We start from the raw sequence: 25,282 nt of genomic DNA on the forward strand, positions 1-25,282 counted from the left end.
CTGCCAGCTGAGCCGATGACTTCAGGGCAGAAGGGGAGGAGCGGAGCCCGCCGCCTGCTCCTGCAGCAAAGGTCTTGGACAATTAGCCAAATGGCAAAGGAAGCAGGGAAGCCGCTTGGCAGAGGCAGAACTCGGCCTTAAGATGAGGGAGTTCCAAGGGTGGGAGCCGGAGGTGGGTGTGGGCGATCCCGCTCCCTCCAGAGGGGAACAGGGCAGGGCCCACGGCTGCCTGGGCCAGCCAGGTCCTTACCGCCAAAGCTGGCCTCAGTTTCCCTTTCCCCAAAGCGGGACAAAACTGCCAACGGGGCTCCTGGCTGGGAATCGGGAAGCCCCTTCACTTCTTCCTGAAGCCTCAGCCCAGGGGCCCTGATTGGCTCGGCTGCCTCTGGGGAGCTTGTCACGTGGGCCCCACCTGTCAGCACTGATTCGGGTCTCCCAGACACCTGCTCTGCGCCTGGGGTTGCCATGGGGACGGGTGGGGGGATGCATGTGGGCACACCTATCTGCGCTCCTATGGAGCCAGGGCCACTGCTGAGATGTCCACATGGGTGCGCATGGGCTGTGCACACACACACACACAGGCTGGACCGCCATCCCCTTCAGAGCCTGGGAAGGAAGGATGCCTACTTTTACTCTCCTTCAATCCCACTACTCCAGAATAGGGATTCAAGAAGCTTCTCCCATGTCCAATTAAAGAGACAGAAGCTCAGACAAAGGAGTTAACTGGTGCAAGGTCGCTGAGCCCTCAGAAAGTTCCAGAGCTGGGGAGGCTGAGGGGTGGAGGTGGGGGTGGGGGAGGAGGGTCTCAAGAGTCTGGGAAACTCCTCTGCCCCGTGGAGTCCTGCCCTCCAGCTAGCTGCAGGCTGGCATGTGCTCTGCATCCAGCACACAATGAGGGGAAGCTCATGCAATGCAACCTCCCCCATCTGGACCATGATGGCCGTGGCCACCGCTGATCTGCTCCAGTGTTTCTGGGCTGTCTCCTCCTCAGCTGCACTCAGACACACCCCAACCCACAACCCTCCCCAGCACCATCCCCTCCCCTGCCTCCATGCCACAGGGCCCTCCAGCCCACCTGAGGAGAGGGAAGCACCACCCCAGGATGGACAGTGAGTGGACGTGAGGCAGAGGGAAGGACCTCAGCCCGGATCAGCACAGCAGCCACAGATGGTGCTATCAGGGGCTTCTGAGAGCCCAGTCTTAGCCAGGTGGGCTGGACAGAGCTCTCCAGGCCCCAGTGACAGGCTCTGGGAATCAGAGGACTACAGCATGGGGGAAGGGGAGCCCCTCTGCCTCCATGAGAAAGGCTCCCACGCCCTCAGGAGGCTACAGTACCTCTGCCTGCCCCTCACGGGCAGCTTCCACTTCCACCCTATCTTCCAGTGCAGGTGGGGAAACTGAGGCCTAGCATCAGCCAAGACTTATCCAAGGTCACAGAGCCGGGAAATGGGAGACACCAGGAGGGTCTGACCTGGGACTGGGTCACCCATGCAGTGGGGGATGACAGGAGCCGCTGGTGCCAGCACCATCCCTGCCAGCCACCCAGCCGTCCTGGCTGCCCTCGGCACCCATGCACCAGCCCATCCTGAGGCCCAGTGTTTCTGAGCTCGGCAAGCGGACGTTACTGGTCAGGAATGCAGAATTGGCCTTTAAATACTTCAGTGATTTCATGCCGTGGCATCTCCCTCTTCCCCAGCCGCCCGAGGCGCCGGGCCGCGCCGCTGAGGCCTAATGAGCTGTGAAGGTCCATTTTTCAAAGTTAAACATTTGCCGGGCTCCCTGGCCCAGCCTTCAGAGGCAGCCTGGGTGCGGGACCAAGAAGCCACCCGGGGAGGCTGTTGTCCACATGGATTCCCATAACACTCTCAGCTCTCACTGCCCACCAAGGCCCATGGAAAACCTGCACCAGCAGCCAACTTATGGACACAGAGCCAGGGTGGACGAGGCCTGGGGAGCTGGGAATCCCAGCCCAGTGCAACCTGCAGATGTATGAATCCCAAACTTCTCCCTTTACAGAGAGAAACCCGAGGAAGGGAGCTATAAATCCTCTGGTGTTGGGGACCATGGAGTCTTACCCACAGAGCCAGGCACAGGGCAAGGGCTGAATAAATGTTTGCTTCTAGGAGTAGCTCACCTGAGGTACAGAGCAGTTAGCGGCAGCCATGGATGAGACCTTGGACCCCAGAACCTTGCTCCTCTGCATTGGCCTGGGAGGGCTGGATGTGACCTGTCTGCCAGGACCACTGGCAGCTTCCAAATGAGGTGACCTGGCCCCTGGTCTCCATCCTGCCTCTTTGGGGGTGACTGGAGGAAGGAAATGTGAATTTGTCCTCTAGCAGAGAGGGGTTTGAGCCTCAGATCTCCGACTAGGCTCCACAAGCTTGGGCAAGCCACTTCTCTGGGTCTTAGTGTCTCTATCTGCCATTTGATAACATTAATCTCTTGAGCTGGGTCTTCTTGCTCCCATTTCTTCCAAGCCTCTATCTACACTGACACATTCCAATCCCTGTAGGCACATCTGTCCACCATCTTTGCCACCATCATCTGAGCATCCAGCTTTCAGTCATTCACGTATCTATTCATCCATCCACCCATTCACCCTTCTACCATCCATCCGTCCATCCACCCACTCATCATCCATTTTATCCACCCATCTACACACTCACCACCTCACCCATCCACCTGGCCATTTATGGGTATACGAAGAATGCAGCAAGCATACAATGTGCCAGTTATGGGCCAGGGCTAGAACCCAGGTCCCCAAATCCTGACCCATGACTTTTCCAGTATGCCAGGTACTTAAAGAGCTCTGGGAGTACCTGTTCCATTACTGGCTATGACTCCGATCCCTGTTTGCTTGGGAAGAGCTCTTCCCCCCCACCCCCAACTCTAGATCCCTTGGAGACACTAAAGGCATGAAGGCACCATCAAAGCCTGCAGCCCCTATTGACCCTGCTTCATGACCACGTGAACCTGGTCAGGAGCCTCAGACTCTCTCCCTGTAACAGGCATATGAACAGAGGCTTTGGATTGGGCCCCACCAAGAAAACTGGCAAATGGACGATATGGCTAGGGGATCCAACAAAATGACTAAAATAGAGGAACAAGATACATTTTTTCCTGGCCACTAATCCCATGGCTCCTCAAGGGTCTATGGCACACTGGGTTCCACCAACAGCAAAGGTGCGACTAGGGCCTGCAGAGACTAGACCACAGCAGATCCCAGGGCAAAAGGCACAACTGGCTATATCAATTGCACCAGACACCCAGAAATATATGCATGGTTCCTTAGCAACCATAGCTGTAGGGACTGAGCTGGGAATCTGTGTTTTTCCCTACGTGGCCCCCCTACACTGGTCCATCTATACTCTCGCCCCCCGACGCATTATATGACTGGAATCGGATGCTGTGGAGCCCTGAAATCACTCACATGCATACATACTATATACAGTGTGCCATGTAGAGAGGCTAAGGTAAAAAAAATATTATTACTCAATCAGAAAAGGAATGGACTATTGATAAAAACAACAGCTGGATAAATTTCCAGGGAATTGTGCTGAAAAAAGATCCAATCCCCAATTTATATATGGTATGATTCCATATATAACATATTTGAAAAGACAGAATTTCAGAAATGGAGAACAAGGTAGTGGTTATGAGGCTCAGAGATGGGGCTGAGGGGAAGGAGATGAGTGTGGCCATAAAGAGCAACAAAAGGGAACTTCTGCCAATGGAAATGTTGGGTCTGGACTGTCTCCCTGTCCTTATCCTAGTTGTCACACTGCATGACACTTTTCCAAGATGGTATCACTGTGGGGAACTGGGTAAAGAGCACGTGGGATCTGACTGCACACTAACCTAAAAATAAAACAAGATTAGGTTTAAATAAATAATGCCATAAAAAATTGATGGCATTTTTAATAAAAGATGTAAGATCAACTGGATTAATATATGGAAAGAACTGAAACTTGATCCCTACCTCACACCATAGGTAAAAAATTAATGCCAGTTGGACCACAAGTCTATTAAATGTAAAACAATAAAGCTTTTAGAATATGGCACAGAAAAGCATCTTCAAGAACCTGAGATGAGAAAACATTTTGTTATAAGCCAACAGAAAAGCACTAATCATGAAGGATGACTTGGACTTCAATAAAATCAAGATCTTCTCTTTTAAAGATATAGCCAGAAAAGTAAAAAAGCCAAGATACAGAATAAGAGAAGATATTTACAATCTACACAATCGAGAGTAGAAGTGTTTAGAGATATATTAAGACTTTCTATAAACAAATAAGATCAAGACCTCTTAGGAAAAAAATGGGTAAAGGTTTTGAACAGATACATTATAAAAGAGAATATTTAGGTGGCTAATCTACTTATGAAAAGGTGCTCACCAGTAGGGCTAAAATTAAAAGGACAGACAAATATCAAGTGTTGGCAAGGATGTGGGACAACCAGTGCTGAACTGCTACTAAAAGGTGAGGCACACTTTTGAAAACTGTTTGGCAGCAACTACTAAAATCCAACATAGGAACAAACCTAAAACCCCACTGCTAGGTATCTGTTCCACAAAAGACAAGTACAAGAATGTATACAACAGTCCTATCCACAAGTACTGAAGACTGGAAGCAACCCAAATGTCCATCAATGGTAAAAAAAAAAAAAAAAATGGGTGGGATACTATAGAACACTGAACATGAATTATGTCTAAAGCACCAACATTTAGGGACCTCATATATATTTTGTTGAACAAAAGGAGCCAGCTTCAAAAGAACACATATGGTGTGGTTCCATTCATAAAAAGCATAGAAACAGGAAAAACTAATCTGTAGAATTAAAAATCAGGAAAGTGTTTCCCTTTGAAGAGGAAAGAAGAGTGGTAATAACAAAAGTAGCTGAGGGGCTTGTGAGATACAGGCAATGTCTCATTTCTTGACCTAGATGGTCCTTAGATTTCATTTTGTGATAATTTATGGAGCTGTATATGCTCAGTTTTCTAGAGTTTTGTTTTCAGAAGATAATACCATGGGGTAGGGCTTGTGGCATGCTATAGTAAAAAGGTCACCAAAACCATAAAACTAGTCAAAATGATTTAAAATAACATTTTCAACATCTAAGAAACCGACCAAAGGCATTTACGCATGAAAAACTACTGAGCTTTGAATAAGACAGAGTAAAGGTGGTGTTCTTGCCTGAAACTGCTCCCATCTCCCCACTCCCAGCTCAGCTGGTGCATCATCATAACAGGGTGGCATAGGGCAGGCCAGGCCATGAAAACTAGAAGCTTCACTGCCAGAGGCTGATTTGATTCAGAGCAGAAGACACAAACTCACGGTCAGCAGCAGTGGTGTCCGTAATAAGTGGCAATCTCAGCACGAGTGAATGGGAAAAACCAGAGACTCTACCAGGCAGAGGCTGTGATCCTGGCTCGGGCAGCAATAGACCAGTGGATTAGCTGGAAATCTGACAGAGAAAGACATGAAATGTGACAGTCGTAGCAATGCTCTATAAGCTCTCCAAGTGCACCCAGCTGATGGGTAGCACACATGCAGAGGAGAGAGCAGAGACAGTCCAAGAAATTCACGTTTACTTGGCTTGCTGAGAGCCTACAGACATACACAGAGGAGGCACAAGAGGTTCTTGTAGAAAGTAAATATCAGGCAGGCTTGAAAACTGCTTGGTTCTTAAATGTGCTCTTAAACCCACATGCAGATTCATCAGCACATAGTGGAAGCCTGATAGGTGCCGGGTGTTTATGCACAACCTCTGACCAATCACTGACTGACCACTAAGCTAAGTAGACACAGAGACGATCCTCAGGAAGCCAGAATTAAATATAAAAGCAGGGATTTAAAAAAGAGAGGGGGACAAAACAGAAACACTAATGGAAAATAGATTTCAACATTTTGAAAGAAAATCCAGCAAAATACCAACTTTTGAGTCAGGGAAGGGGGAGATCAGAACCTAGAGCTGCTATAAAATATTATCCACAATGTCCATTTTCAACCCCTAATTGCAAGACATGCAGAGAAACAGGAAAGGGTAACTCCTATTCAGAATTTTAAAAGTCAATACAAATTGTCCATGAATATCACAAGATGTTGTATATAGCAGATAAAGACTTCAAGGCAGTGATCATAAATCTGTTTTTAAAAAAGACCTCTTAGAATTCTGTTTAAGGAAAGAAAGTATGATGACAATGACTCAAAAATAGAGAACCTCGAAGAGAGAGATGATTCAGACAATGGAACTTCTGGAATTCCATAGTATGATAGCTGAAGTGGGAACTTTGTGAGAGATGGTAGAAGAATGACAGTGAATCTGAAGCAGATCAAATGGAATTACTCGATCTAAAGACAGAGAGAAAAAATAGGGAAGAAAAACAAACCAAGCCTGTATACATGTAGGACACCAGGGACACCAACATCCATGTGGTAGAAATCCCAGAAGGGGAGAGAGAGAGAGGCAGGAAAAATATCTGAAGAAATAATGGCTGAAAACTTCCCAAATTTGATGAAAAACATTAACCTAACAAATACAAGATCAACCTCAAGGAGGATGAAAACAAAACCTCCACATTTAGATGGTTCATCAAACAGCTGAAAGAGAAAGAGAAAATGGGGGAAAGTGGTCCATCCTGTGCAGGGTGAAGACAGTATGATTGATGGCTGACTTCTCATTTGAAGTTATGGAGGGGAGAAAGCAGTGGAACAGCATTTTCCAAGTGCTGAAAGAAGAAATGTCAGTCAAGAACTCCACATCCCATGAAAGAAACAGGAAGGCAAACTAAAGATATGGATAGACAAAGACTGAGGGAAGGTGGTGCTGGCAGACCTGCTTCATAAGAAATAACAAAGGAAGTCTGTAGGCTAAAACAAAACAATGCCTGATGTAATTCAAATCCACAGAGAGAAAGGAAGACCACCAGAAACAGTAAATGCATGGGCAGACATAAGAGTCTATAAGGGGTGCCTGGCTGGTTCAGATGGAAGAGCATGTGGCTCTTGATCTTGGGGTTGTGAGTTCAAGTCTCACATTGGACATAGAAATTACTTAAGCAAAATTAAAAAAAAAAAAAGAGTACATAAGGGTACTTTTTTCCTTTCCTTAACTTCTTTTAAAAATACAAGATTAGTTGCACCTGGGTGGCTCAGTTGGCTCAGCTTCTGACTCGATTTTGGCTCAGGTCATGATCTTAGGCTCCTGGGATCGAGCCCCGTGTTGGGCTTCACACTCAGCATGGAGTCTGCTTGAAATTCTCCCTCTCCCCTAGCTCTTCTCTCTCTCTCTCTCTCTCTCTCTCTCTCTCTCTCTAAAATAAATAAATCTTTTTTAAAATAAAGAAATAAAATATAAAAATAAAAACATGATTACAGTAAACAATAATCATAACAGTATGTTGTTGGGCTCTTAGCATATATTAATGGAATACATATGATAATAGCATAAGGACAAAGAGACAATGGGACTGTATTGGAACAGTTTCCATGTTTCACCATAATTAAATTAGTGTTAAACTGAAATCATTTGCAATGAGTTAAGATGCATATTGTAATCCCCAGGGCAGCCACTAAGAAAATAACTTAAAGCAATATAATATAAAAAATTAACAGAGGAATTAATATAGTACACTAAAAATATTTAACACAAAAAGAAGGCAGCAAAGGAGAAAGAGAAGGGGGAAAAGAAGACATATGTAGAAAATAAGTATGAAAAATGTAACTACATCAAATACAAAATACTTTAAATGTGTATGGATGAAACAGCCCAATCAAGAGTCAGAGATTGTTGGACTGGGTTAAAACAACAAGATCCAAATACAAATTATCTAAAAGTGTTATGCTTTAGGTTCAACCATATTGAAAGCAAAAGGATGGGAAAATATATGCAAACAGTAACCATGACAGAGCTGGAGTGGGAACCTTAATATCAGACAAAATAAACTTTAAGAATCATTACCAAAGCCTGGGGCACCTGGGTGGCTCAGTTGATCAAGCATCCAAATCTTGATTTCAGCTCAGGTCATGATCTCAGGGTTGTTAGATCGAGCCCTGTGTCGGGCTGTATACTGGGATTGGAGTCTGCTTAAGATTCTCTCTCTCTATCTCTCTCTCTGCCCCTCCCTACCCTTTCTATCAAAAGAAAAGAAAAGAAAGATTACCAAAGGCAAAAAGTGACATTCATGATGATAAACAGGTCCGTATCTCAGGAAGACATAACCATTAAATGTGAATATGCCAGCAACAAAAGAGCCTCAAAATACAGTAAGCAAAAATCAACAGAATTAAAAGAAACAGGCAATTCAACAATAGTTGGAGATTTCAATACTCCATTCTCAATAACTGACAGAACTAGACAGAAATCATGTAAAGATGTAGAAGAACAACACTATCACCAACTTGACCAAACTGACATTTATAGAATAATTCCATCCAGCAGAGCACACATTCCTTTCAAACACTCATGATATATTCTCTGGGGCAGACATGTGCCAGGTTATAAGATGAACCTGAATAAATTTAAAATGAATAAAATTGTAGAAAGTATAGTCTCCAATCACAATGGATCTGAAAAGAAATCAACAAAGGAAATAAATTGTGAGAAATCCCTCAAATATTTGGAAAGTAAACAACAGAATTTTAAATAATCCGAGTCCAAAGAAATCACAAAGGAAATAAGAAAATGTCTTTAATTAAATGAAAATAAACCAGAATATATCAATCTATGAGATGCAGTTAAAAGTAAGGCTTCATTTGAAATTCATAGCTTTCAATGTATATTGGAAAAGAAGAAAAATCTCAATAACCTGAGTCCTAACCTTAAGAAATTAGAAAAGCAAACTGGACCCAAAACAAATTAAATAAATAAAATAATAAAGATCAGAGCTGAGATTGAAGGAATAAAAAACAGAAGAAAATAGACTAAATCAATGAAATCAATGAAACTAAAATTCGGTTATTTTAGAAGATCCATAAAAATGACAAACCTTGCTAGACTGACCAAGAAAAAAAAGAAGACACAAGTTACCAAAATCAGTTATGAAAGAGGAAACATCATTACAAATCCTACAGAAATTAAAAGGAATATAAAGGAATACTATGAACAACTTGATGCCAATGAATTAGACAATTTAGATGAAGTATACATATTCCTAGAAAGACACAAATTATCAAAACTGTTGCAAGAAAATCTGAATAGATTTATGCCATATTTTAAATGAAGAATTTAAAATACCCCACAGAGAAAAGCTCAGGCCCAGATGGCTTTAGTGGTAAATTCTGTCAAATATTTAAAGAAATAATACAGAAACTTCACAAACTCTTTCAGAAAAGAAGGAGAATATCTCCCGTACTCATTCTATGAGATCAGTATTTTTTTCCCCTGATAGCAAAACCAGTCAAAAACATCATAAGAAAATAAAAGACCAACATCCCTGAGGAACACAGGTACAAAAATCCTCCACAAACTACTAGGAAACCAAATCCAGCAACACATAAAGAGGATTATATAGGTGGCACTTATCCCAGGAATGCAAGGCTGGGTTCGGGGTTGGCATCTGAAAATCAACTAGTCGTATACCACAGTAATAGACAAAAAGACAAGAGCCACAGGATCATGTCATAGATGCAGAATAAAACCAAACCATCTGACCAAACTCAACACCCAATCATGATAAAAATGCATAACAAACCAGGAGCCCAGGGGATCTCCTCAAACCAAAAGACCATCTATGAAAACCATGGCTAACATCATACTTGACATTAAAAGACTGAACGCTTTCCCTGTAGGGCCAGCAACAAAGCTCCTCTGCCTTTCAACCTTTCAGCATTATTCTGGAGGCTTCACTAAGTGTAGAAAGAAAACAACAACAACAACAACAACAAAAAACACAATGAAAGGAATCTAGTTTGAAAGGGAAGATATAAAACTCTATTTGCAGATGACATGATCCTGTATGTAGAAAATCTAAGGAGTCCACAAAAAGTCTTCTGGAACTAGTTAATAATTAAATTTAGCAAGATCATCAGATAAAAGATCAATATACCAAACTCAATTTTATTCCTAAGTACTAGCAACAAACAATATGAAAATGAAATTAAGAAAATTATTCCATTCACAATAGCATCAAAAGATATTTATGAATGAATTTAACAATAGAAATTTAATTAGCAAGACTTGCACACAGAAAATAAAAAATTGCTAAGAGAAAATAAAGATCTAAATTCATGGAGACATTCCATGTTCATGGATTGGAATACTTAATAGTCCCACAATGATCTATAAAGTAAATACAAGCCCATCAAAATCCCAGCAGGCTTTTTTTTTTTTTTTCTAAATTTCTAAATCTTCTAAATTGTCTAGGAAATTCACCAGCTGAGGCACCTGGATGGTACAGTCGGTTCCAAGCATCCAACTCTTGGTTACAGCTCAGGTCGTGATCTCAAGGTCTTGAGATGGAGCTCCGTGTTGGGCTCCCCACTGGGCAGTCTGCTTAAGAATTTCTCTCCCTCTGCCCCTTCCCTCCCACCTCCCGCTCACGCATGCACCTGTGCACACATGTTCTCTCTATCTCTAAAAAAAAAGAGAGAGAGAGAGAGAGACATGCAAAGGGATTAGAATAGCCAAAACAAATTTTCAAGAAAAACAAATTTGGAAGACTTACACTCAAATGTTATAAATTTCAACAAGACAGTAGGGTTCAGGTATAAGAACAGACATGTCCATCAGTGGAGTAGAAGTGACAGCCCACAAACAAACCCTTACCCGTATGGTCCCCAGAAAACTTCAGGCAGAGAAGGTAAGTTCTCAAAAAAATTGTAGAAGGACAGTTAGGTCCGGACTCCAAAAACTGAACTTAGATCTTTATACACTGTGCCCAAATATTCACTTAAAAATAAAGAACTAAGCATTCACAAATGCAAGAACTAAGACTAAAACTCGTAGAAAAAAAATAGAGGAAAAGCTTTGTGACCTTGGATTAAGCAAAGAATTCTTAAACACCAAAAATATAGAAGAAACACAATAAAGGAAAAAAACAGACAAAACCAGACTCTACTATAAATAAAAACTTCTGTGCCCTAAAAGCCACATTTAAAATACTGAAAGATGAGCTACAGACTGGGAATAAGGTATTCGCAAGTCGTATTTCCAACAAAGGGCTTGTATCCCAAATGTATAAAGAATCCTCTCAATAATTTTGAACAGTTTTGAAACTCAATAAGACACATAAACCCATTAGGATGGGCAAAACATTTCAATAGAAATTTTATCCGAAAAGTAATATGAATGCCTAAAGAGGGCATGAAAAAAACGTTCAACTTTATTGATCATTAGGGAGACGAGACAGGACCTGAAAGCATAGTGGGACACGCTCCACCTGAGTCTCTACAACGGCAAGACTACGGCGAGTGTCTCAGGAGTGCCGAGCAGCCCGGAGCCTCGCGTACCCCGCTGTGGGAACGGAAGGTGGTCCAGCCACTTTGGAAAATCAGTTGGTGGTTTGTTAACAATTTAAGTATAAACTTACCATACGACGGGGAAGTTCTAATGCAGGGATCCACCCAAGAAATAAAAACACCCATCTACACAAAGACTCTCCATCAAAGAAAGCAGTGTTATCCATATGAGCCCCAAACTGCACCCCATCCAAATGCCCATAATAGGTGCACAGATAAATAAAACTCGGTATAGAGAAAAATGGAATCCTAGTCAGCAACGAAAGCCTACAAGGTACTATCGTGCTATGGGATGCGCAAACCTGGAAAACATGCTGAGTGAAAGGAGCCACGTGCAAAAGACCACATGCTGTAGGATGCTACTGATGGGAAACGTCCAGAAAAGCTGCATCTTGACAGAGAGCCACGGATCAGTGCTGGGGGCCAGATGGGGACCTCTGGGGGGATGGGCACACTCTCAGACTAGCTTGTCGCCATGTCGTGTGACACCATCAGTACATGGGAACCACGGAAGAGCACCCTCCAGCAGGTGCATGCCGATGTCACAGGCAGGCACGCTGCAATGTCACGGTGTGTGAACGCTCGCTCCCTCGGAATCAAGCTGCCGAAGAAGGAAGGATACGCGTGCCAGTGCACTTTGCATGCACGCCTCATGGCCTCTGCTTGCCACTGCCTTCGTGACCACCAGAATAACATACCAGCCCCCAAGGCCATCAGCCTCTGCCATCCTGTCATTAGGATTTCACTCCAAACACGACCTATGGGTCATTTCCCTATGGGTCATTTCCCTTGGCCACAGCCCCATTCCATGGCTACCTCGCTCCTTGACTCCTGCTGACCCTGTCAGACAAAGAACCCCAGGGAAGCAGGAATAGAGATGGAGCAGCCTGGGCCTCACAAGCCCTTCCCTTGGCCCTTGGCCCCTGGCCCAGGGCAGGCCCCAGTTCCTCTACATCGGAGGCCAGAGCCAGCTCCGGGTTGTCCGTGGCCAGTGACTCATTCTCCCCCCTCAGGAAGGCTCAGCTCACCCATCTGTAAAATGGGCGGAGGGCTGGCTTGTAGGGGTGTCTGTGATGGGCAGATCTGGGCTCTGGTGAGCCTGGACCAAGTCATCTGCTTGTGCCTTGATGTGTTCGTCTATGGAATGGGCACACAGCACCTCCCTCCCTGGCTGTGTTAGGACCCCAGGGGTGCTGGGGCAGCCCCCCAGGATACAAGACAGCATGGCATGGGAATCCTCCCAGCCCAGGAGACTTGAGGTCCTGTGGTTCCGAGAGCTCCTCTGAGGTGGAGGTTGGGGCCAGCGGGTGGGACAGAGGCCATAGGTGCCGAGCGGTGCCAGGCGGAGAGCTGAGGAAGCCAGACAGCTGGGGCAGAGCACCTGGGGTTGGGTCCCTGCCCCTCCCAGCCTGCCCCCTCTTTTGGAAGAACACAGCTGGAGCAGCCCTAAGGCTCTGATTTTGAAGCACTGCCCATCTTCATCCTATCCACCAAGTACCCACACCCCCCATCTCCTATCCCCCAAAGGGGGTTTTCTTCCTGAATTCAGAATTTCCAGACATTTCTCTTCAGAGGAGGGTGGGAGCTGGAAATGGCCTGAATTGGATCCTGCCACCCTGTGGCTGTGTGACCAGGGTGACAGTTGCCTCAGAGGATCTGGGCTTTCCCCCACTCCCACCCCATCCCCAACCCACCACCTTCTACCACGGTAAACACAAGAGGCCCTGGGGACCTCTGTGGATGCCATGCTCCCCGCCAGGACAGCCAGGCCCCCTGCCTGTACACCTACCACCTGTCAGCCCGAGAGGCCCTCCTCCCCTTGGCATCCCAAGGACCCCACAAGGGCACAGTATGATATGTGAGCCTTGGTCCCAGGCTCTGTGCAACACCTGGCACAGTGAAAGTGAACCCACAATTGAGACCCACCCAAGCCGGAGAGAAGCTCCCGTCCACAGCAGCCCTTCTCCCAATCCCACCAGAGAGAAGCACATCCCTGCGTGTCGGTATACACAGCGTGTCCACACCTGGGCACGTGTCATGTGAGAGCCCTCCCAGGGCACACACAAGCAGCACATTCCACTGCACAAGTCCATATGGCAGGACGTGTCCTCAGGAACATCCAAGCATGTGCTGATAGCTGCAGGTTCGTCCAGGTGTTTGGGCGTGAGGTCTACATGACACTTTAGAGTCCCTGGGCACACCTGTGCCCGAGTGAAAGACGGGAGCATGCAAGGCGCATGCACACAAGCGTGTGCACATGGGCGTGTGGGAGAGGCCGCATGGGTGTGTCCCAGCGCGAGGCTGTGTGTGAATGTGACCCTGTGGCAGTGAGTGTCTGTGTGTGCATTTGTGTCTGTTGGAGCGTGGGTGTCTTTGCGATCCAGGCACAGCTGCCCGCTTCAGCCCTGACTCGTGTGGATTAAGGCCGGTGGCAACACTGGGTTTCTGGTGAGTTGTTTTTCTAAAAAGCTGTCTCTGGCGAATCACATTCTTTCAGTCCTAGCATGTTCTTGCTCTGTGGGGACAGCATAATGAGGACACCAAAATAAGCCTGCGTCTGTCAGACGGCAGACGCCTCCGAGGCCTGTGTCTGGCCTGCCCTCCTCGCCCAGGCCCAGGGGCACGGGCAGTCCAAGGGGGTGGGGGTCTTTGGGAGCCCCAGGAGCCCCACATGCACCCTTCATGTTATACCCTCAGTCTGCTCTACTGAATTTGCAAAAAAATAAAAAAAGCAGACAAATTCATTTCACAGAATCTCAGCCGTCAGACTGGGGACTCAGATGGGAAGGTGCCCTTCGTCGGGCCACGGCCCCTGCATACTCCTGTCTCCAGGAGGGGGAGGGGGAAGCTCTCCCAGGAGGGTGTGAATGCACAAACGTGTGTGAGTGCGTGCACACGTGCACACAGAGCGCACACCCCAACACACACACACACACACACACACACACACACACACACACACACGATCACTCGCAAACTCAGATCTGAGGAGCGCGTCTCCAAAAGGAAGCTCGCCCCGGCTGCAAAGAAGATTCCCTGGGCACCACCTCCACCCGGCACCACATACTGATCTGGACTTCATACTCATCGTGTCGGGGAGGGGCGGGGTTCATCTCCCCCAGAAAGACATCTCTGAAATGCTAATGGATGTCAAAGGGGCCACAGGAGTTGCTTTACACAATCCTGTTCTCTGCACAACGTGTGCCTCATTTCATAACGGATATAAATGTGAGAACAACAGTTCGCTTTACAGAATATTTTTCTCTATAGGAGCGCAGCTCTGATTTTTTAGGCAATGTCAAAACAGAAGCATCCTGCCCCTGTGTTGCTCCACCGCCAGCATCATCAGCCTGATTTGGGCTACCCCAGCTCCCCCAGATATCGGCAGAGGCTCCCAGCTGCGTGGCTCATTCCCGCTCATAGCCCTAAGAGTCCTGCCTTCGCCCCCAGACAGAGGGATCCTTTACACATACAAGCCATCCTCGTGGCTTACTGCTCAGACTCCCCAGAAAGCTCCTCAAGGCAAAAAGAATGAGACCCAGCTCTTCCCAAGACCTCTGCCACCCTCCCAGACTGGGCACCGTGACCTGTCCTACTGGCCTCTTGCTCCTGGTGGTCGGCCACACTTCCTCCAACACACCAGGCTCACTGATACCCAGGGCTTTGGCATTTGCTGGCATTTCCCCAGCACCCTCCATCCCACCTCTGCATGGCAGTGGACAGAGGGACACAAGGGCCAAGTGGGGACTCCCGAGGGAAGCCAGGATTGCAGAGCTGAGCCTCACTCGACAAAACGGAAGCCCTGGGGACACCACGAGCAGCAGCTCTGTCTTCTACAGAACTTGTGTCCATTCAGACTCAACCACAGCAGGCCCCATACCCTAGTCTTCCCTCCCACTACAGAGAGACATGAGACTCAGGGAGGCAAAGAAATGCACCCATAACCCTGGCCTCCTGACCAGGGCCCATGGTACCCCAGCCCCAACTCCATGCCCAGGCACCACATCTGAGGACACAGTTGTGCTTTAGGCTTCATTGGACAGATGAAAGCACCAAGGCTTAGCCACCCGCTGATCTGCAGCCAGACCCTTCCAGAAGCTTCCATAGGGCTATAAGAGGCAGGGATACCCCCTCACACACACAGGAGGGATAAGAGACCCAGAGCAGGCTCAGGAGACATATCCAGGGGGTCCACGGCCCTTCAGGCTTCCAGGTCGGTTGTGGAGGAATGGGATGGTAGACGTGGCCTTCAGGGAGGAGCAGAGAACTGGGTGTCCAGGGTGCTGGGCCAACACCTGCCCAGTCGCTCCTTGGGGCTCTGTCTTTACAGCACAAGACAGGTATAGCATGGTCTGCCTGCTGCCCCCAGGCCGTGGAGCACAGCCTTCTCCCCACAGCGCAGACTGTGTGCCGTCAGGATCCCAGGAACCCCCCGCCTAGACGAGGCTCTCCCCCCAGAGAGCCGTCCTCAGGCTTGAGCATGGAGCACCACGTGGCGGCCTGCCTTTCCATCTTGGTGTTTTCTAAACCAAAGGGAGCTAATGACAAGGAGGTGCCTCAGTTGGATCCTGCTGGAAATAAAACCAGAATCTGTCGGTAAGCAGGAGGGAGCCTCTGGGCTGCCACTAGTCTTCCAGGGCTCCCGCCTCCCGGGAGGGCTCCCACAGGACCTGGCTGGCCTCCTTGCACGTGCCTGGGGCCGGCCTGGGCCTCCTGTCACACTGTGCCCAACTGCAGTGCCATGGATAGCTCTCAAGGCCCAGGGCTTCCGAAATGCCATTTTACAGAAGCCACCGAGGGACAGACAGCAGAGAGGTGAGCATCTGGGGGGATCCTAAGGGGGGTGGGTATGCGGCCCATTTGCCAGTCTACTGTGTGTAGAGCTGTGGGCAGGGCCTCGGTGGCCCCGTCTGTGAGGCAGGCAAGCTGTGGAAAGACCTCTGCTCTCCCCAAGGTGGAGCAGGAGGCATGGTGCAGGTGATGCTGACGCCGGCCTGCTGCTCTGTCTGGCCCTCGGTCTCCCCATCTGTTAAACAGAAGGGTTCAGAGGCACTGTGGAGTGCCACGGGTCCACACTGATGGCCGGTCCCAGGCTCTGCCCCTCCCCTCCTTCACCTTTCACATGGGTGCTCAGAGTGGTCTCTCTCTACTGCTCAGCCTTGTTTGGGGATGCGGAGGCATTACAGATGGGGAGCCCATCCCCAGAGCCAGCGGAGGGAGGGGCCTCGAGCGGGTTTGCAGGGTCTCTGCCCAGTGGGTGAGGCCCAGCTCCCAGCACCACTCACCGCTCCCCGGGAGGCCTCTGAGCCTAGACACCTGCCCTGTCCTTCTGGGTCATCCAAATGCTGCCCGCCCTCTAGGGGCTGCCACGACCCATCCTGGGGAGCCCCCAAGCCTGGGCAGAGCAGTGTCCCCCCCCCCCCCCCCCCGCTCCCAGGAGGAGCTGGCCACCAGCTTACGGAGGAGGGAAACCCTGAGGAACTAAGGCTCATTGTCGGACAGGAAGGGAGGCATCCGGAGGGGACTGAGTCAGACATAGCACCACGCGAACAGCCCCAGGGCAGCGGGGTGGAGTGGGGGCTGCCCGTGAAAGGCCTTCCTGTGGCCTTGGCCCCAGTGCTCAGATGCTGGGCCAGCCTCTGTGACTCAGTCTCCCCACTGCTTCTTGTCCCCCAGAGCAGGGAGCCAAGCTGTGGCTCATTTTTGACCCTGAAAAAGCTGTCAACCCTACTAGGCCCCTGCTGCCCTGGGCGTCAGTTCTTGCTTTGTCTCCAAGCCTGAGGCCAGCCTGGAGGAAGCCAGCACCGGGTCCTGGCTCCCTCCCAGGAGGACTCTAGTCATGCTCCACCATCACCTTGTTGCTGTGTGACCTTGAGCTGATGCTAGACCCTTCTGGAAGATGGGCCTGTATGTATATATCTGTGTGGTCCCATTTATTATCTGTGTCCCCCCACCCCAGACTCCAGCTCCGCCAATGCCACAGCCCTGTCACGGTCTTGTCTCAAGGCTCCAGGCAGAGCACACAGTAGGTCCTCAATATGTTTGCTGAATAAACCTTCAGGGACTCTTCCAGCTTGAATGGACAGGAGTCTTGGTTCCTGCCCCCATAAGGCCACTGGGTCCCAGGATGGTCCCTCTTACCAGCCCCCTCCCCCAGGTCTCAGAGCTGGTCTCAGAGCAAAGCCAGGTCTCAACCAGCCAGACTTGGACCGGTGGGGTGGAGGGTAAGGGACAGGCAGGACAGCTGAGTGTCCATAGCTCCACCCCACTTCCTGCTCCCCTCCAGGGCCACCGACTGGCATGGGGTGCACAGGGGTGGGGGGGTGCACAGGGAGTAGGTGTCCCTAGCAGTGGAGGCTGTGCCTGCCTGCCTGCCTGCCTGCCTGGTAAGCCTGGAACCACCACACAGGTACAGAAGCCCTGTACCCCCCCTCCACCCCCACTCACTATGTGACTTCAGACCACAGCCCACCCTCAATCTCCCCAGATATACAGTGGGTGCTGGGATGGATAACAGCCAAAGCCCTTCCCCATCAGGGCCTCCAGTCCCCTGCACGGGCGGCACCCAAGGCCAGTCAACACCCGAGCCTCTGCTGGAAGAAATAGGAACCCACGACAAACAGAAAGGGAAGGGCGCTGTGGGGGGCATGGCGGGGACCGCAGAAATGACAAATGTATCCAATGTCCGTGGCAACGCCACCAGCCGCTCCAGGTTCACGCCCGGAAATTTATGGTCCCGTCACCTGGCCCTGGAGATCTATCTCCTGCCTGTCACTCACGAGCATTTTTCATCCTGCATCTGCCCTCCGTATGCATTATCCGCCACCCACCCGGGGAATCTACAGGGTCTGCCTGTTTCCTGCAGAGATAGACAAACACCCCACATCCAAGCACCTCTGCTCATAAATTTCTCTGCTGCTACGGCATCCTCGGGAATAGGGTCCTCTGCTACCCGGCATGGGCCCCTAAGGGGGAAGCGATGGCCCAGGGGGATCTGAGGAGGAAGGCTTTCTCAGTGTTTAGAAAATCCCTCTGAAATCCAGAGAGGTGTGTGTGCATGTGTGCACATATGTGTGTGCCACAGACACACAGATACGGGACCCAGGCAGATGCTCCCATTTTACTCCATTGATCTGAGTCACTGCCACAATTTTGGCCTCACTCATGTTTCTCCCCTGAAGCAGGTGATGCTGACGAGGAGACATATAGGGTCTGAAGATTCAAAAACCAGAAGACTCTAGGAATCCAGAGAAGGGCTGCTAGGTCCAAGCTCTCGCCCTAGGCTCTTCTGGGGACCCTGACCACCTGTTTCTTGAGGGGGAAGGGGTAGGGAGGGATGTGAGGGAGCAGCAGCCTCTCCCCAGACCAGGTGTGGGGCACCTGTTTCCAAAGGCATTTCGCAGAATTTCTGAGCTTTCCAGAGAGAGTTCTGTGGGGGGTAATGAGGAAAGAGACACTGATCTTCCTCCCTTCCTCTGGCCACAGGTACAGGCACCCACCACATTCCCTACCCCAACCCCCCCCCCCACCCCTGTTGGTCAGGCCTCAGGATGAGGTGCCTATCCTGGCTTTTCCCAGGGTCAGGAACTGCTTGCTCTCGGCAATTCAATTCAACAAGGGCAACAGGCCTATTACCACTCCAGGAGGGCTGCACAGCTGTTCCCAGGAGAGGGTCCAGCTGATGCGGGGAGGGCATGGCTCCCAACCTTTCTGATTTGGAAGTCATCTGCCCACTGGAAGGTGTTCAGACAGACAGACAGACACACACACACACACACACACGTGCCCAGGAATCTGAGGGACCAAAGTCCTAACTGGGACCTTGGCCTGTTTCCAAACCCCTCAATCCAGAGTAAAGGTGGGCATTCCCGTCTGACAAGCCCCCATCATCCGGAGTCTGTCCTTCTAGCTCTGGGTATATCTCCTCTTCTGACAAAGTGGGACACAATCCTGGCCTGTGGCTATGATTCTGTCCCCCCCCCAAAACTAAAAGTTAAAAGCTGAAAACTGTAAGCCCCCAGGGCAGAGGAGGTCAGGGGGCTGGTTAGGCTTAAAACAACATAGCCCCATTTCGTCATTCCCTCTTGGGGCTGGGCAGAGGCTGAGGGTCTCCTTGTGGAGAGGTTTGCCTGTTATAACTCTCTGAGCTCTGCACACTCCAAAAGCTCCTGTTCCCAAGGCTCATGGGATCTGAGACCCGGGGAATGCTTTCTGCACGGTCCCGAGCCCCAAAAAGCAAATAAAAGGCAGTTACAGCTGCATCCAAGCAAGGGCTCCAGGAGCTGCCCAAAGAGAAGCAGCTCACACCTGAGGTTTTGCTGGGGTGCAAACCTGCCTTGGTCTCCTAAACTCACAGGAAAGGCCTCGAGGAGCCCTCCCAGGGCTAAGCCTTCCCGGTGGTGTTTCCTCCATAAAGTACACATTATTGTCACGCCCCCATTTTACAGATGTGAAAAGTGAGGCTCAGGGAGGTTACCTGCCCCAAGGTCACGCAGCTGATGCTTGGAAGAGTCTGATTTTGATGCCAGAGGCTGTCGGTCTGCGTCGGAGGGGGGAACACCTGCAGGGGACCCCACCCTGGCTGCAAGCAAATGGTGAGAATTTTAAAGGATGGAAAGCGGGCTCCTGTCTTTTGAGGCAGATCGGGGCAAGGAGGCTCAGCAGCACTCCCCAAAAAGCCGTGAGGAGGAGAGCGGCCCAAGATCGGGGGAGGGGTTGAGATAGCCACCAAGTTCCGAGCAAAGGCCCCCACCCCCACGCCAGGGCTTCAACTCCCCGCCAGCTACCGCGGAATGCGGCCCCTCCCCCGAGTGTCGCCGGAGCGTCCCGGTACGAGTGGGGATGCGCGACGCCGGGAGGGCAGACGGGGCGGGGGCCGTGCCGCGGACACCGCCGGGGGTCGCCGACCCTAGGCCGCGGAGAGTCGGCCGCAGCTAGCGGCGACGGCAGCTCCGGGACGCACGACCTGGCGCAGGGGGCTGCCGAGGGGACAGACGACTGGGGAAGGAGCAGGGCCACGCGAGCGAGCGGTGCTGCAGGACCCCGGCCCGGACCCCTGCTCCGCCCGCTGAGCCGCGCGCCGGCGCCAAGTTCCTCCAACTTTGCCCGCCGCGCCCCGAGGGCGCACGGGGCCGGGGGCGCAGGGGGAGCGCGCGAGGCCCCGCGGGGTCCCGCGTCCCCAGGCTGGGCGCCAGCCGCTCTCGGCCTCGGGCTCCGGGCGCCGCGCTTACCTGCCGCCGAGCCGCGCTCCCGGGCTGCGCCCGCCGCCGCCGCCGCCGCGGTCCTCCCGGCTCTAACTTCGCTCGGGGGATTGAGATGCCTCCCCAGCTTCGCCCATCGATCCGCGCGCCGCCCCGCCCCGCGCCTCCCCCCGCCCCGCCCGCGCCCGCCCGCCCGCTCCCCGCGCGAGTCCGGCTCCGAGCCCGCGCCCGCCGCGCTCCTCTCCCTCCCTCCCGGCCGCGGGGCGGGGGGGGGGGCGGGGGGGGAGAAGGGGTGCGGGGGAAGGGGGCAGGGCGGGGGGGGGGCTAGAGAGCGCAGGAGGGCTAGTGTCCTGGCCGTGGGCTCCTGCCTTTCCTCCCGCATCCAAGGGGGGGCGGGGGGGGGCGCTCCGGGAGGGGGAGCGCAAGCCCGCTAGGCGGGCCTGAGCCACGCACGACCCCCACCACCTGAGGCCAAGCCAGGGCGTTCTGGGCCCTGGGTGGGCCCGTCGGTCGGTCCGGCCCTCGTCGGAGAGGACGACCCGGGGGCAAGGACCGAACGAGGGGGGACAGAGGACAGGTAGGGCCGCCCCCCTCTCCCCCGCCCTGGCTCCCCTTCCTTCGGTCACTCACCCCCACCTCTGGGATGACATCGGGAGTTCTCGCACACTCTTCCCCTTTAGTTGGACCCTCACAACCTGCGTGTGGAAGTCCCTCTTCCCGCATATTACAGGAGAGGAAACTGAGTCAGGAGAGGCCCTGACGTTCGCCCCACACTGCACAGCCCATCCAAACCAGAGGCCGAGGGGCAGCCTCGACCCCCAGGACCGAGCCTCCCGACCCCTCCGGAGTCTTCTCTCCAGCCGGCAGGCCTGGGCATGCCCCTCGGCCAGCCGGGCTCCCAGCTTCGGCCAGCCGGGCTCCCAGCTCCAGCCGCTCGCTCGGTTCCCTGCCGCTGCCCACACCCCCTCCCGGCTTCCTGTCCCCCGTCCGCCTAAGATTCCCGGCCTCAGTACCCCCGGCACGCTCTCCGCTCCCCGCCAGCAGCTGGGCAATTCACCGAGCATACAAAAGAGTTGACTCAATTCAAAGGCAGCAAATCAAGATAAATCCTATAGTGTGTGGGGACCGGAGAGGGAATGTGAATGAACGTCCACAGCACAAGTCCTATATGGACTGGCAAGCACCCCCCACCCCAGCCCTGCCTGGGCACAGAAGGCTGACCAGGAAGGGGGGAGTGGGTTCAGAGCTGCCCTCCCCCTGCCAGGACAGAATTTAGGGATTTGGTGCTTTGTGGCACCTCCTGCCTGCCTGCCCTAGCTCCGTTGAGGGTAGATGCAGAGCCCTAAAGGGGGTACTAGGACAAGAGCCAGTGTGCCCCCATGGCTATTTCAAGAGCTGGGGTGGGGGACAGTATGGCCCAGACACATATGGCTCCAGAGTCAGGGCTGAGGCTCGGCAAGGAGGCTGTTGGGCCATTTAGGGCATCTGAGCTGTATGTAGCCTTTCTCCTTGGGCTGCCCCCTACCCACACCCCTGTTTCAGCAGGTGCAGCCCAAGGGCAGGCCCCTGTGTACTACCAAATAGGTACTGCAAGCCTCACATATGCCAGGCCTGGGCACAGGGGACAGAGAGGCTGGTGTCAAGTCTCCCCATTCCTCCCTGCTGTTCACGAGGCCTTCCAGCTGCAGCTTGGAAAGGGGGCAAAACCGGTCACTCTTAGTAGGTCCCAGAAAGCAATCTTCCAGCCTCTGGCCTCATTCTGCACTGAAACCACACAGCAGTGACGGGAGACCCCTGGGAAGCCCTTCCTAGCCCTTCCTCCCCTGCTAGTGGCGACCCACCCCCTTCCTCTCTGACTGGTTCCCCCAGACCCATGCTGGCCAAGGAGTTCCAGCTCTGGAAGGATCGGGTAGGTTAGGCTTTTGATTCACATCTCCAGTGTGCCAGGGACTGTGCCAGGTGCCTGCCCAGAGTTACATCACAACCTTCTCAATATCCCGGTGTAGCCAGGACTATGAGCCCATTTCTGCAGTGTGCAAGCAGAGGCCAGAGGCCAGAGGCCTCAGCACGCCTTGATCCACACTGGACCCACACTGGCCGACCCTGAGGCAAGCATGTGTCTGCCCAGGGTCGGGGCTCCACTGAGGGACTCAGAGGTCAATGGGGGGGGGGTGCGGAGCAGGGTAGAGGTCCTCGCGGGAAGGTCCCCGCAATCCGAGGATTTAGGGGCAGGAGCGCAGAGAGTGAAGCCCACAGTTAGGGGCACGGAGGATTGGGGGTGGGGCCCAACAGCCAACGTCAGTGTCCTCGCCACTGCGCCCCCCACCCCAGAAGAGCTGCGCCCCTCCCTCAGGCTGCGACCTCCTCCCCTGAGTCTCGGCTGGGTCGCCCCTCCCCCGTGGCCGTGCCGATTGGCGGTCTGCGTGTAAGTCATTAAATCTGTTACAGAGACGCCGGCGCCGCCGCGAGGACATCTGTCAGGGACCCAGGACTGCGATCCACGCCCCCTACCCCACCCCCAGACCTGGATGGGGGAAAGGATGCGACACCTCGCTCACCAAAGCTCTGAGACTGCTGAGCACGGCGCGCGCGGGCGCTGGAAGGCGTTGGGGTCCCCGAATTAACGGAGGGGGCGGGGCCGGCGGCCAGCCCTGGGGGACAGAGGACCCCCAAGCTGCTCGGGAGCCGAGCGTTGCAGATGGGCAGATGGGAAGCAGCGTTCCCTATTCCCCGCCCCCCAAGTCCACTCCAGCTCAGATCTGAGTGTTGGGATGGGGTGGGGGGAGGAAGTGGAATCCTCCTGGGCCTTCGGGGTGTGTGAAGGCGCCGCTAGAAGGGAGGCTACTAGGACATCACCTTCTCCCTGCACATGCAGTTGTAGCTACACCCCAAAATCCTTTCCGGAGCTTCCGGAGTCCCTTCTGCCCTCCACGCCTCCCCGAGGCAGCCCGTTGTGACCACCCCACTCCCCACTGTCCCCGAGATGGGGCAACGACAGGCCTGCGGGGGGGGGGGGGGGGGAGGCACGAAGGTATAGTGCGTCGCTGTGTAGGTTGGGAGAAAGGTGCTGAGGGGAGGAAATCCCTGCTCATCCCTGGCAGTCTAGGAACCCCACACCCATCCAGCCGAGGAGGATGCTGTTGGGGACTGTGTTCCCATCGCCAATCTGGCCCAGGTCCCCGACTGACGGGGTGGCCACAGGCCATACCGTGCAGTTGAGGAAGAGAAAAAGTTGGGGGGGGGGGGAGACGCCCCCAGGCCGGGATGGAAAGACTGGGAGGAGAGTGGGGAGGGGGGGCTGGAGGGAAGAGCAGCAGGATAGGAATGATGAGAGCCAGGAAGGGAGCCAGTGCTGGGCCTGGGGTCCCGCCCCACCCCGCAGCCAAGCCCAGCTTCGCAGCTTCTCGGGCCTGGAAAGGTTCGGGTCACGGGCGCCTATTAATAGCCAGGAACCGGGTCCTTCCCGCGGGCTCAGCAGCTGCGGGCAGAGCCCGGCGAAGGGAGTAGGGGGGGTGTCCTACAAGACCCTCTCCAAGGGCTCCGGGGGCGCGGGGCGCAGCGCTGCTTCCCCATCCTGGCTGCCCGAGAGCGAGATGCCTCTAGTCCACTCCCTGCCCGCCCTGCTAAGAGATGGGGTTCCAGGCTGGGGGGCAGTCCCGGGGCCAGCTCCCGGCGCCGCGGCTACCACGATGCCCTCGCAGGCAAGACCACCGCGTCTCCCCTCCCTGTCCAGCCACCCTCCGCTCTCACAGCGCTCAGGAAAGTTTCGGGGTCCCCGAGGCGCCTCCTTGCCCGAGGGGTCCGGAGTGCCGGGCCTTCGGGCCGCGGCGTCGGGGAGGGAAGTTTGTCCGGCCGGCGCTCGGCGACCGCTAACTTCGGGTGCGCCCGCCTCGGAACCCGGGGTGTGTGGGGGATGCCCCGAAACCGCGGACCCAACGCGCCGCAAGCGAAGCCACGCGGGCGGGGGGACTCGGCCCGGCGCGGACGCCCAGGACAGGGCGCGGGGGCTGGGGCGGCTCGGGCCGCAAGCGCCAGCGGGGACCCCGCGCCCGCCCCCACCGCCGCCCCGCGAGCATCTTCCCCGCCTCCCCCAGGGGCGGGGACCCGCCAGCCCCCCTGCTGCGGCACAGGGGACCCCCGCCCCGCAGCCCCGCGCAGCCCCCTCCCCGCCGTCCCCCTCCTACCTGGGCCCGGTGAGGGCCGGGGGCTGGCGCCACCGTCACCCGCGAGCGGAGCGCGCGCGCCCAGATCCCCGGAGCGGCGGCGGCGGCGGCGGCGGCGGCTTCCCCTCCTTCCTCCTCCTCTTCCTCCGCCGGGCTCGCTGGCTCCAGACAGATCTCCTCCCCCTCGCGCCCTGCCCTCCCCTCCCGGAGCCCGCCGGGCTGGGCTCGGCCTGCGACCGGGAGCGGAGCGGAGCCGACGGGAGCCGGGCTGCGGCGCTCACTGCGTCAAGCGCGGGGCGAGCGCGGGGCGGCGGCGGGGACCGCGCGCTGCGAGCCCGGGGCCGGCGGGGCAGCGGCGGCTGGGGCTCGGGCTGGGGCTCGGGCCGGGGCTCGGGCCGGGGCTGGGGCTGGGGCTGGGGCTGGGGCTCCGGCTCGGGCTCGGGCTCGGGCTCCGGCGGGGGCT

The 25,282-nt window shown here is 53.5% G+C and overlaps 1 protein-coding gene across 7 annotated transcripts in view; it reads right to left on the reverse strand.

Annotated features, from left to right (window-relative positions):
• ELFN1 (extracellular leucine rich repeat and fibronectin type III domain containing 1) overlaps positions 1 to 25,039 on the reverse strand; it is a 66,231-nt gene extending 41,192 nt beyond the window's left edge. The window contains exons 1-2 of one of the 7 annotated variants that reach the window (XM_072753323.1): positions 24,841 to 25,038; positions 5,334 to 5,463 (exon numbers count right to left, since the gene is read on the reverse strand). The gene's annotated coding sequence lies outside the window, so the exon portion shown is untranslated. Of the gene's footprint in view, positions 1 to 5,333; positions 5,464 to 19,932; positions 20,038 to 20,686; positions 20,812 to 21,286; positions 21,622 to 24,840 lie in introns of those variants that run through there. The other 6 variants (XM_072753325.1, XM_072753324.1, XM_072753322.1 and 3 more) reach the window with 6 other exon arrangements.
• Positions 25,040 to 25,282: the final 243 nt, after the last annotated feature.

This window comes from Vulpes vulpes, chromosome 3 (assembly GCF_048418805.1).
Source record: "Vulpes vulpes isolate BD-2025 chromosome 3, VulVul3, whole genome shotgun sequence".
NCBI classification, from domain to species: domain Eukaryota; kingdom Metazoa; phylum Chordata; class Mammalia; order Carnivora; family Canidae; genus Vulpes; species Vulpes vulpes.